The following is a 12,146-nucleotide window of genomic DNA, read 5'->3' on the forward strand; positions in this document are numbered from 1 at the left end:
GCTGAAGCAATTTGGAAGAATAAAGTGGGAAGTATCACTCTCCCCAATGTTAAATCTTACTATATAGCTATAGTAAGCAAGACTTTGGTATTCACAGAGGGACAGACACAGAGAACAACAGAACAGGGAACCAAAAAATAGCCCCACACAATTAGTCCAACACAAACATGCTGAACTGCTTTTGACAAAGGTGCAAAAGCAATTCAGTGGAGGAAAGACAGTCATTTTAACAAATGGTGTTTGAGCCATCAGGCATCTATAGACAAAAATATGGATCCCGACCTCATTAAGTTCACATTTTATGCAAAAATTAATTCAAGATGAATCATGGATTTAAATGTAAGATATGCAACTATAACGCTTTTAGGAGAAAATGTAAGAGAAAATTTGTGGAACCTGGTGTGAGGCAAAAAATTTCTAAGGCACAACACGAAAAGGACAATACATAAATGCAGACTTCGAGAAGTGGGACTTCATCAAAATGAAAAATTCTGATCTGCAAAATCTCTTAAAAAGATGAAAAGACCAGTACAGACTGGGGGGAAAATTGTGGACCATGTATCTGACAGAAACTTGTATCTAGAATATAGAAAGAATTCTCAAAATTTAACAGAAGCAAACAATACAATTAGAAAATGGAAAAAAGACATGAACAGACATTTCACCTAAGAGGATATACAGATGGCAAATAAGCACATGAAAAGATGTCAACGTCGTTAGGGAAACGCAACTGAAAACGGAGAGATATCACTATACGCCTATTAGAATGGCTAACAGAAAATTATAGTGACAATACCAAATGCCGGCAGAGATGTGGAGAAACCGGATCTTTCATACATTGCTGGTGGGAATGTAAAATGGTACAGTCTGGAAAACTTCTGGCAGTTTCTTATAACACTAAACTTACACTTACCATCCAACCCAGCAATTGCACTCTTGTGCATTTGTCACAGAAAAAAAGGAAAACTGATGTTTACACAGAAAACTCTACATGACTGTTCATAGCAGTCTTATTCTTAACAGACAAAAATTGGAAACAACCCAAACGTCCTTCAACGGGTGATTAAACACACTGTAGAACACCAAAGCATAACAATACTACAACTCAGCAGTAAAAAGGAATGAACTATTGATACATGCAGCAACTTGGGTGGATCTCAAGGAAATTATGCAAATTATGAAGAAAAGCCAATTTCAAAAGGCATGATTCCATTTACATAATATTCTTGAAATAATAAAATTACAGAGATGGAGAACATGTTAGAGGTTGCCAGGGGTTAGAGAGGCGAAGGAGGTGACTGACTATATTGGGTAGAAGGAAGAATCTTTGCTGGGGAGGAACAGTTGATTGTGATGGTTACACAAATCTACACGTGATAAAATTGTGTAGTACTACATACACAGACACAGAAATGTTTGTATGTAAACCTGGTGCAATATGAGTAAGGTCTGTGGATCGGACCATGTCAATATCTTGGTTATGTAAGATATTAGCATTGGGGGAAACTGGGTGAAGAGTACATGGGTCCATTCCGTAATATTTTTTTACGGATCCTGTGAATCTATAATTATTTCAAAATAAGTTAATAAAACAAGGTAAATCTGAAGGACTATGAATGTTTTAGAACTCACACATTTGTGTATTATGAAATAGAACATCTTTACTATGTAAATCAGAAAAAATACAGAAGAGCCTACATTTTTGTTTAGCCAAGAAATGTAAATGAAAATGACGATATGAGTTCATGGTAATTACACATGGTCCATTTCCAAACCCAGATAAGTAAACCAAAAGGGGTTTGTTGCTTAAACATCTGTATGAGCTAGGATTCCACCCAAGAAGCCAACCAACAGGATATTTTATACACACGCGCACACACACATTATTTATTCATTCATTCATTAAAAGATACTGGCTGACACAACTGGGGGGTTGGGTAAGCAAATCCAAAATCTGTAGGGCATGCGGTCAGAATGATCGGGCCCACCCAGATTATCCAGGATAATCTCCCTTACTTTAAATCAACTGATCAGGAGCTTTAGTTCCATCAGCAAAATATCTTCACAGCAACGCGTAGATTAATGTTTGATTGAATAACTGGGGCGGTAGCCTCACCAAGTTGACACCTCAAAAAGCCACACAACATCACAGACCATTTGTGCTGGCAATTGAATACATTTATTCTGTCAACAGGCACCCTGGCTTTATTGTTATAGGTAATTCAAGAGCCAACAACTTAAATCAATAGTGGCCGACAATGAGTTTTATACAGGAGGGTCCACTTACAGAACTTTAGAGTTGAAAGGGGCCCTGAAAAGCTTAGTTCGTGTTTCATCACAGCCAAGGCACCTCCCCGTCGTCCTCTCGGGCACTTATCCGGACCGAGGCTCCTCCCGGCCGCAGCGCGCCCAGCAGGAGCAGAGAGGAACCCACCTGGAGCACGACGCCGCGGGTGCGGGAGCACCAAGTGGGCGGAGCCTCGAGGCGCGCGGCGGTGGCGAAGGCGCCCAGCCCGCCAGAAGAGCGCGCGGCGGGCGGACGGCGGGGAGCCAGTCGGGTAGGGCGAGCGCGGCCGGCGGTTGGGGTGGGGGGGGGTGATGGGGGGGTAGGAAGGAAGGGGAAGAGGCGGAGCGTGGGAGCGCACAGTGTCAGGAATACAATAGTGCTCCGCGCCGCTTCAGCCGCCGCCGCTGCCGCCGCCGCCGCCCAACCGCCTGCCCAACGCTGAGGCCTGACGGGCCAGGCGGGCGAGGGCCGAGGGCGGGAGCAGAGGCGCAGGGGGCGGCCCGGGCGGATCAGGCGGCGGGGCGGGGGGCGGGGGGTGGGGAGGAGATTAGGGGGCAGGTGCGAGGGAGGGGAGAGAAGAAAGCGAGCGGTTAAGGGGGCGGTTACCACCCCTACCGGACTCGCCCGGCACATTGCGGGGCCCGAGTGTGGAGCCGGGAAGGAAGGAGCCGCGACCTAGCTGCGCAAAGGTAGGCGCCGCTGAAGCTGGACGCGGCGCGAGCGGCGCTGGGGGCGTCGCGCCGGGTGGGCAGCGGGAGTGGCGGCCTCGGGGAGTGGAAACGGGCGCCGCGGAGCGCAACGTCCCGGCCCAGCCTCGCAGCGTTCCGGGGCGCCCCGGCCCCACATCGCGGTCGCTCCGGCGGCCCCGGCGTCTCCGGGCCGAGAGCGTGTGTGGGCTGAGGTAAAGTGCCCGCTGGCCCCTCCGTCGGCCGGGGCAGTGCCGGGTGGCCGACGCGGGGGGCGGGGGCGGACGCCCGAGCTCCGGCTCGGCTGCAGCTCCGCTCGGGCAGAAATTGAGCGCCATAACTGTTGCGGCCGTTCCCTCCGGTGCCCCCTCCCGGCGCCCCCTCCCTCTCTGTGCTCTGCCCGGTCTCGGGGCTCCCGGGGTCAGACCCGCGGCGGGGGGACCTGCTCTGCGGGCCAGCGGGGCCGGATGCTCCAGGGAGCGAGGGCGCGCCCCTGGCCGTTTCGATGTTGGGGGGCGTGAAGAACCGAGTGCTTGGAGAGAGGGGGGCCGGGCGGCTCAGGGAGTGGCGAGGCCCCCCGGTGAGCCCCGGGTACCCCCGGAGCAGGAGCGTGAGCGCCCCGCGGGCTGGCGAACTTTCCCTCCCCCTCCCGTCATTGTTCGGGCGCTGCCAGTCCGGGGCCGCCGCAACCGCCGAGCGCCTGGCGGTCCGGGGGGTGGGAAAAGCGGGAGGGCTTTGCGAGTCTTACGGGAAAAATTTCCCACCGCTGGGCACCGCAAAGTTAACTTTTCTCCAGCGATCGAGTTGGTTTTATTCCCTCAGCCGTGGGGCGATCGATTTAAAAAAGAGAGAGAGCCTCCTTCCAATCTTTTTCTCTCGCTTTTCAGAGCCACTGCTTTGGTGAAGTCTGACTTTAAATTGCACAGGGCAACCTGCGTTTATTATTTGTGAGAAGGGGGGGGCGTCGGGATCTCGAGTGAGTGACCATAATGGTGGTATGTGAAGGCATGTTTAAAAGTTGGTATCATTGTGTAGCCCTGGGACATATGTAGTTCCCAGGCTTTTGGCAAGAAACTTGTTTGGCCGCTTCTCTGACTTTCTGAATTGCTAGGAAATCCATGGCCTCGGATGTGCGCAAGGTTTTTCGATGTGAGAATCGTTTATCTGTGAAGATGAGGATGGGATCCCCGCCCTCCGCCCCCCCACCAACACCGTCTGATTGTATAAGAAATCAAAACCGTGTTGATGGTGATTTCAGTGGCCTGGAGGGAAAGGCGACCTCATTCCCGGTATTCAGTCTGATAAAGATAACTGTCTGCTTCTCTCTAAACTCTGAAAGTAATGGAAAATAATTTAGGTAAAGACGGGTTGCACAACATCTTGGCTCAGTTTAAGCAACCCAGAATCCACTTTCCCAGAGTAGTTCTCTTAAATACCTTCCCTGAAGGCACTTCTTGCCAGCCTGGGGGTGGGGGTGAGGGTGAGAAAGGAGTCGGTCTGAACAAAGCATTGTGTTTTATTTAATTTAATATTTTCATAACATCTGTAAACAATGGGAATGTGGATCCCTGCCTCTGTGCCCTTTGAATACCGTAGTTTTCATGCTTTTATAGCATCGTGTGATTACTCTCTGGATAAGTGAAAATAGATTTTTTTTCTTTTTTTATTTAGCCGAGGAGTATTCTACCTCCATAACATATCATTTTCTTTTTCATTTAAAGTGAGCTCTGAGCAGAAATACTTGAATTGTAAAAGGTAATATCTCTCTTTAAAGGGTGAAGGGATTATATGAGATCTTTGGGACGTGCTTCTCAGTTAGTATTAGCTACCATCATTTCCACCTTTTCTTTAACTGTGGTCTTCTCTACAGTTTTGTTTGCTAGAGACGAGTTCTTAACCCCATATCTTTGCCTTAAAACAGTTACTTGCATTTTTCATCCAATCAGTTCTGCAGTACTCAGGGATGCAGGCCTGGTTCTAGAACCCAAACATTCTGTCTCCTACCTTTCTGAGTCATGTTGCTGTGCTTTGGCAGTATGGTAAGTGCCTTCTCACTTTTAGTAGCCTGTGAATCTTGGTCACAGGAGAAAGTGGAGAAGGGCCTTCCACTCCTTCCGGAAGGGTTTGTGATCAACTAGGAGCCAGGAGTGACTCAGAAGCAGCCTTAGGGGTGCCCATGACCCACCTTCTGGCCTGTAGATGAAGTTCCCAGAAGCAGGACGCTTGATGATGCAGGGCTGTCATCATAGTTGAGACAGACAGGTTAGTGAAAGTAAAAATAAAGAACAAAGGTTGTTAGGCTGGTAGGTTGGGTATGATCCTTTCCTTTTGATAATTCTTGTCTTTTCCCTCCCTTGTGTTCCATCAGCTGTAACAATCCATTTCTCCCCTAAGCTACACAAATCTGTTTCTTCTTTTTGCCCACTACTTGGAGGTCTGACTGGAATTAGGCAAATATTTGAGGGAAGGTAAGGGGAGGCAGGAGGCACTGGGGGTTTGTGAAGACATGGCATTACAGAGGGCTCTTAGAAGTCTTGATCAGGGATACAGAGCTTGAATATTATCATGGGACGTAATGCGCCTACTTCCTCATGGAGGTTATGCAAAGCAGGAGCTGAGGAAGGTAGAGATCATATGCTGACTTACATTTAAAAAAAATCTCTAATCAGGGAATAACTTACTTACATCACCTTATAGGTGAGGAGTAGGTGTTGGGTGACACCCATCTGGCACTCTCCTGAACTGGCTTATAGAGGGGGGACACTTGAGGGGTTTAGCAGTTTCTCCCTGTTGTTCAGTTACAGTGGCTGGGAAAGCTGAAGCAGTCTTGTTTGTGGGGAGAATCTAGGTGAGTGGGTAAAAATGATGAGCAAATAAAAAGGTGCTAGCAAATGGTCATTACAGACCAAGTAACTACCGCTTTGAGTTTTATGTTTCCTGAAATATTTGTGACTCCCCCAAGGTTATTTTTGCCTCCTCCCTGTAGGTCCCTCCATAGACAATAGCAGCAAAGTTCTTACCATCAGAACTGCCTCTGTGCTTCTTTTGGGTGACAGAAAGAAGGGTCCTGGGGAGAATTTGCCTAACCCCATAGCTAAGCTTGGGGAAAGTAACTGAGAGGGTAGTCAACTGAAGAAAGTAGGTAGGGGGCCCGGTGTGGGGAAATGGTACTGGTGTTTTTGAGTGATAGGAGATGCCCATGCATTGATTAATACTCTTTAAGCAATAAATAATTTAATCTCTGTCATAACCCAGAGGCCATAGCTGAGCCCTCGTACCCAGGGAGCTCCTTGTCCCTTGATACTGGCTGATAGGCAAGGAAATCCGCGCCTGAAATGTGCTTTTTGGAATAGCTGACAAAGAGAATATGGTACCAGCATGGCCAGTACACCAGACCTTGTGTGCTGTAATCTCCTGGGAAAGTTCTTCTTCTTCCTTTTTAGATTTTAAAAAGTTATTTTGATTACAATTACAAAAAGTTGCAAGAATAGTACAAAGAACTCCTGTATTCCCTTTACCCAAGGTCACTAACTATCAATAGTTTGCTCCCATTTGCTTTATTATTTGTTCTTTCTGTTCCTTTTTTCTGAACCATTTGAAAGTAATCATTGAGAGATTGGCACTTGTCAAGGGCATCCTGTCCTGAAGGGTGGCTCAGGTGTATCCATGGGGTACAGCAGAACTTTGGTGGTGATGCGGGGCCCCAGAGGTAGTATAAAGCACATATGTGTAAGTCACATGGAATCTCTGGTGCTAGATACAGAAATCATTAACAGTTGTAAAAGTGTTTTAGCTAAACTTCCTTTCTGTCATCATTCATGTCAGGTTTGTCCCTGACTATGCCAAACTTCAATATTGTTATGAAAATCCACTCCACCACCCCCCAGCTTTGCAGCTGTAATGTATTCTCCAACATTTTCATTTAATTCATTCAGCAGACATCTGTTGAGTGCCTCCTGTTTGCTAGGGGTATAAGAGGTGAATGATAACTCATCCCATTAAGAGTTCAACATCCAATGTAAAGGAAGAAAGAAATCTAACACAGTCAGGGGGAAGAGCATTCTGTTGAAGCAGTTTACACGGGGTGCTTCGAACACCAGACTGGTTAAGGATCTGAAGAATAGATACCTGGGAGTCGAATGTGAAGATGCATTTGCTCTGAGACTTGCTGCTCTTAGATAACAAGGTTCAGGAGTTAGGGAAGCCTTTGGTGTCGTATACCCAGCGCAACCTATGGGGTCAGGCCAACTTGGATTCGAATCTACCACTTGATCTGGGCCGGTACTTGACTTCTCTATGCCTCAGTTTCTTCGTCTGCCTAATTTGACATCTCCAAGGTAATAATTAATTTAGGTAATAATTGCTCTGTAAACATTAATTTTATCTCCCTCCCCCCAAATGCAGTATGTGGGGAAATAGCATGAGCAGTATTAGGTATTAAGGTGGGACCCAAAGGGGTGTTTCGGTTTTTCCTACAAATAAATAAATAATTGCTAATTGTACTGACAGCTGTGATGGAGATCACTATAAGGGATAATAACTACAGCAGCTATGATTTGTTAACCATTTCCTGTGTACTGAGTACTGTGCTAAGTTTTTAACATAGAATATCTCTCTGAGGTGTAAAGCAAAGGTAACTTTCCTATGGTCACACAGCAAATAAGAGGTAGAATGCTTTTATAAGGGAGACGAGCAAGGTGCCCTGGACCCTGAAGAATGAGCAGGAATATGCAAGGTAAAAGAGAGAAGGGATTGCCAGGCAGAGGGAACGCCAGGTGTTGTGAGGACACCGAGGTGAAAGAGAGATGTGGAAGGGATCCACAGAGGTTTGGCTAGGACCTGGGGAAAGAGAGATGAGGTAGGCAGGGGGAGATTGACAGGGCCTTATGGGATCTCATTAAGGAGCTTGTGTTTTATTCCAAGGGCAGTGGGAGGCTGCTGGAAGGTGTTTTTCACCTTAAACCATAAGGGGGGGGTGGGCGTGGTGTGGCGTGGCACATGTAATCCGGAAAAGCATCTAGTGAGGCCTAAACAAAAGTAACTTAAAGTAATTCAGTGTCCCACTTTGTGATCCAATGGAGGCAATGTTTCTGGCCCAAGTTATAGATCTTAAACAGTTTCTACTGCCCACCATTAACACAGCTAAAAAGGGTTGCTGTGATGCTGGAAGAAGCTGGTCCTGCAGAATGCTTCTAGATGGTTTAATTAGCCTTATATATTTGATGCTTTTTAGGCCGCATTAAGGGAACTCTTTCAGTTTTCACTGAGCCCTGTCAAATGGGGAAAAAAGTAAAATTGGGAGAACTAATTCCTGGAAACCTGAGTTGTTGTTCAGTGTTAGAAATGGAGCTGTTGAGTATAAGACTTTGGTTTAAATATATCATGATAAGGATGCTTCAGTGACTAAATGGAAATTTTTAATGTTTTTTGTTTTTTTGGTGTGTGCCATCTGTGATGGCAGACAGCACATTTGTGAGAATCTGGGAAGACTTAGGCATTTTTCGGTACTTATATATTTATTTATTCTCATTCAGGTACTGCAGGTTTTTCTGTTTGAAACTATTTCTGACGTGCAGAATCAACTGCACAGGAAGAAAACCAGTGTTCTCTTCCCCTTTCCATATGTACCAGACCACAAACATATTTACTTTGAAGTAGCCTGTGTCAATTAGCCTTTTTCTTTTCTTTTCTTTCTTTTTTTTTTTTTTTTTTTTTTTTTTGGCAGGGAAGGTTGTTAGTTGGTGGTTGGATGATCTAGAATGGCCTTGCTCACATAACTGGTGGCTGTCAGGCCGGTTGGTCTAGAAGGCCCTAAGCAAGGATGGCTCTTCTCCCCTCCCAAGTGGTCTCTCCCTCAGCTGGCTGGTCTGGATCTGTTGACATGGTGGTCTCAAAGGCACAAGGAGCAGCAAGCAAGAGCAAGTGCCATGGCACAAGCACTTCTCAAGTGTCTGCTTGTGTCACGTTTGATATTGTCCTGTTAGCCGAAGTAGGGAAGTGCTTCTTGGCCAAGCCCAGAGTCACTGTGGGAGAGAACTGTCTAAAGGTACAAATACAAGGAGACGTTTTTTAACTGGAAACCATTACCGCAGTAATGCATAATTATTAATGAATGTAACCTCTTTTCCTTTGATAAATCTTGTTAAACACTCATTTCTAAATGTAGTGTATTCTTTTAAAAAAAGAGAGAGAAAGCAGGGGGAGAGGAGGGGCAGAGGGAGAGGGAGAGAGAATTTTAAGCAGGCTTCATGCCCAGTGTTGAGCCCAACGCAGGGCTCAGTCTCACGACCCTGAGATCATGACTTGAGTGGAAGTCAAGGGTCAAACGCTTAACCAGTGGAGCCACCCAGGCACCCCTAAATGTAGTGTATTCTTGAAACTAAGTAATGTGATTGTGTCATCTTCTCTTTTCCTGAGTGTGGAGCTGAGTGATAGTTTTTCTAGAAGGAAACCAAAGAGAGACAGTGTGCTCTGGGTGTAGGTACTCTTGCGAGTGGCTTGACTGCTCACTGATCTTGTGTGGCTGTTATCAAAAGAGTCTCTGGGGTGGGGCGCCTGGGTGGCTCAGTTGGTTAAGGGTCTGCCTTGGGCTCGGGTCATGATCCCAGGGTCCTGGGATTGAGCCCCACGTCAGGCTCCCTGATCAGCGGGGAGCCTGCTTCTCCCTCTCCCCCCCCCCCCGCCCCATGCTCGTGCTTGCTCTCTCTCTCTCTCAAACAAATAAATCTTTATTTTTTTAAAGATTTTATTTGTTTATTTGTCAGATTGAGAGAGAGAGAGAGCACAAGCAGGGGGAGCAGCAGGCAGAGGGAGAAGCAGGCTCCCCACTGAGCAAGGAGCCCAATGTGGGAGTTGATTCCAGGACCCTGGGATCATGACCTGAGCCGAAGGCAGATGCTTAACTGACTGAGCCACCCAAGGCATCCCTATAAATAAAATTAAAAAAAAAAAGAGTCCCTGGGTTTCCTCAACCTCCTGTTCAAGCTTTACCCCCCCAAAACTTAGGGTACTAAGCTGTACTGCGATTTGTGGCCAAGCAGAAAGATGGTTAATTGGAAATCCATCACTACCTGGAAGATGAGAGAAACATTTGCAGCTTTTCTTCATAACCTTTATGTGATTTATGGTTTTTACCTGAGAAGAAATCCTTATTTGGGCATTGTAGTAAAGACAAAGGATTCTCTGTAGGTGTATTTTATTTGGTCAAGGTTTTAAATAAAGTCTCCCTGTGGTTGCAGTGAAGAATCCAGTGTTGTGCTGTGAAGTGAGTGGTCAGTGATCAGCAGTTTGGGGCATCAGCCTTTGACCTTTGCTTGTGAAGTTTTCAGAAGTAACACCTTTCACATAAACTGAAATAGGCTTTGCAACCAGCTATGGCCTGAAATATATTACATGAAAATGCAACTGGACCCTTGGAAGCATGTGTGGGAAACTGAGGAGAAGGCTCACTTTGTACATCTTAGAGATGTACATTCCTCCAGAAATTGCTTGGTGATAGAATCTCAGCTTCCTTTCTTTCCTCCTAGGATAAAAATTAAAAATGGAAAATCCCTGACATTTTAAGAGTCAGTGACTTGAAAATAGCCTTCAGAATTATAAATGTATATATCATTTGACCCAGCGAACAGTTCCAGGAATTTATTCAACAAATATTTGCGTATTATTTGGAGTATTATTTATAATAGCAAAAGATTGGTTAATATTCTGAGTATCAGTCAAGGCTTGGTTGTACAGTAGAATATTACACTGATATTGCATGATTTCTAAGATGTACAAAATGAAGAAAAACAAGAAACAGAACAGTGTGTATTGTATGCTACCATTTGTGACAGCTACTGGGGGCAATAATATGTACTATATAATATATACATTTTTGCTTCCATAGACATAAAATATTTCTAGAAGGATCTTCAAGACACTGATAGATTTAGGGCATATATAGCCAGGGTAGAGAGTTGGAGGAAGATTTTCACTGCATAAACTTTTATATATACCTTTAAAAAATTTTTTTTGGTTGTCAAATGATCCTTCATTGAAATATTTTCCTTTGTAGTTCTTAACTAGGTGGGCATTCCACTGTACCAATATTGATGTCATCTATGATGTCATGAGGGTGGCGGCCATCAACATTGCAGCCCACAGATTGGGCAGTCCCCAGGATCTCTTGAGTGGTTCCAGAGAGATCTCAAGCTAAACCTCGGTGCTGCATCTGTTGGGCAGTGTGGACAATCTCATCAAAAGTGGTATTTCCACTGTGCTTAATGTTTTTCTGTTTCTTTCTGTCTGTTGGTGGTTCCTTGAGGGCTTTGATAACCAGGGCAGAGGCAGAAGGTACCACTTCAATCTGGGCCTGTCTGTTCTGCGTGGTCAGTTTTCATTGTAGTCCTCAGACCCTTCTAATCACCGGTTGCCTTGGCGATGTCATCACCAATCTTTTTTGGAGACAGACCGGGTTGGGGGGGGGGGCTGATCTTTGGGGCCAGGGCAGACATGGCACCAACTTCCCCACCAATTCACCGTAGGTATAAGACTTTGATTTCATTGGGGTCAAACATAGGCGGTATGGTGGAGGCAGCTGGTGTTAGATGAACCCAGATTTGGGAGGACTGAACACAGTTGCACCTTTACCTCCCTCCGAGCCAAAAGTCACAAATACCTTTTGAATTTTAAGCCATGTCAATATATTACCCTATTTTAAAAATCAGATACACTTATTTAAAAAGAGATGGTATATGGTGATGATGATGTGAACTTCCGTGGACTCCCACCTAAGTTGATCTGGTCAGAGCTATCCCTGTTGAAAAAAATGTATATCCAGTCAGTTTTGTTTCCTAGAAATGCCTCAGAATAGTGTGCTTCTGAATTTTTAGCTGAAGTTCTGCCTTTTCCAGAATGTCATATGAGTGGAATCATACAATATTTAGCCTTTTTTGGTCTGGTTTCTTTTGCTTGATCCATCCATGTTCTGTGAATTCATAGCATGTTCCCTTTATCACTGAATAGTATTCCAATTTATGGATTTACCACAGTTTGTACATTTATCTGTTGAAGGACAACTTGGCTGCTTCCAGTTTCTTGATGATTATGAATAAAGCTGTGGTAAACATTAGCATACAGATTTTTTTGTGAAACATAAGCTTTCAGTTCATTTGGGTAAATAACCAGGAGTGGGA

The 12,146-nt window shown here is 45.4% G+C and overlaps 1 protein-coding gene and 1 pseudogene across 2 annotated transcripts in view; one reads left to right on the top strand and one right to left on the bottom strand.

Annotated features, from left to right (window-relative positions):
• Nucleotides 1–2,424: 2,424 nt before the first annotated feature.
• The window catches only part of JADE3 (jade family PHD finger 3), a 131,614-nt gene continuing 121,892 nt past the window's right edge, over nt 2,425–12,146 (top strand). The window contains exon 1 of one of the 2 annotated variants that reach the window (XM_057311042.1): nt 2,425–2,558. The gene's annotated coding sequence lies outside the window, so the exon portion shown is untranslated. Of the gene's footprint in view, nt 2,559–2,858; nt 2,977–12,146 lie in introns of those variants that run through there. The other variant, XM_026513459.4, reaches the window with a different exon arrangement.
• LOC113265999 (60S ribosomal protein L12-like) lies at nt 11,030–11,597 on the bottom strand (annotated as a pseudogene).

Source organism: Ursus arctos, chromosome X (assembly GCF_023065955.2).
Source record: "Ursus arctos isolate Adak ecotype North America chromosome X, UrsArc2.0, whole genome shotgun sequence".
Classification (NCBI taxonomy): Eukaryota; Metazoa; Chordata; class Mammalia; order Carnivora; family Ursidae; genus Ursus; species Ursus arctos.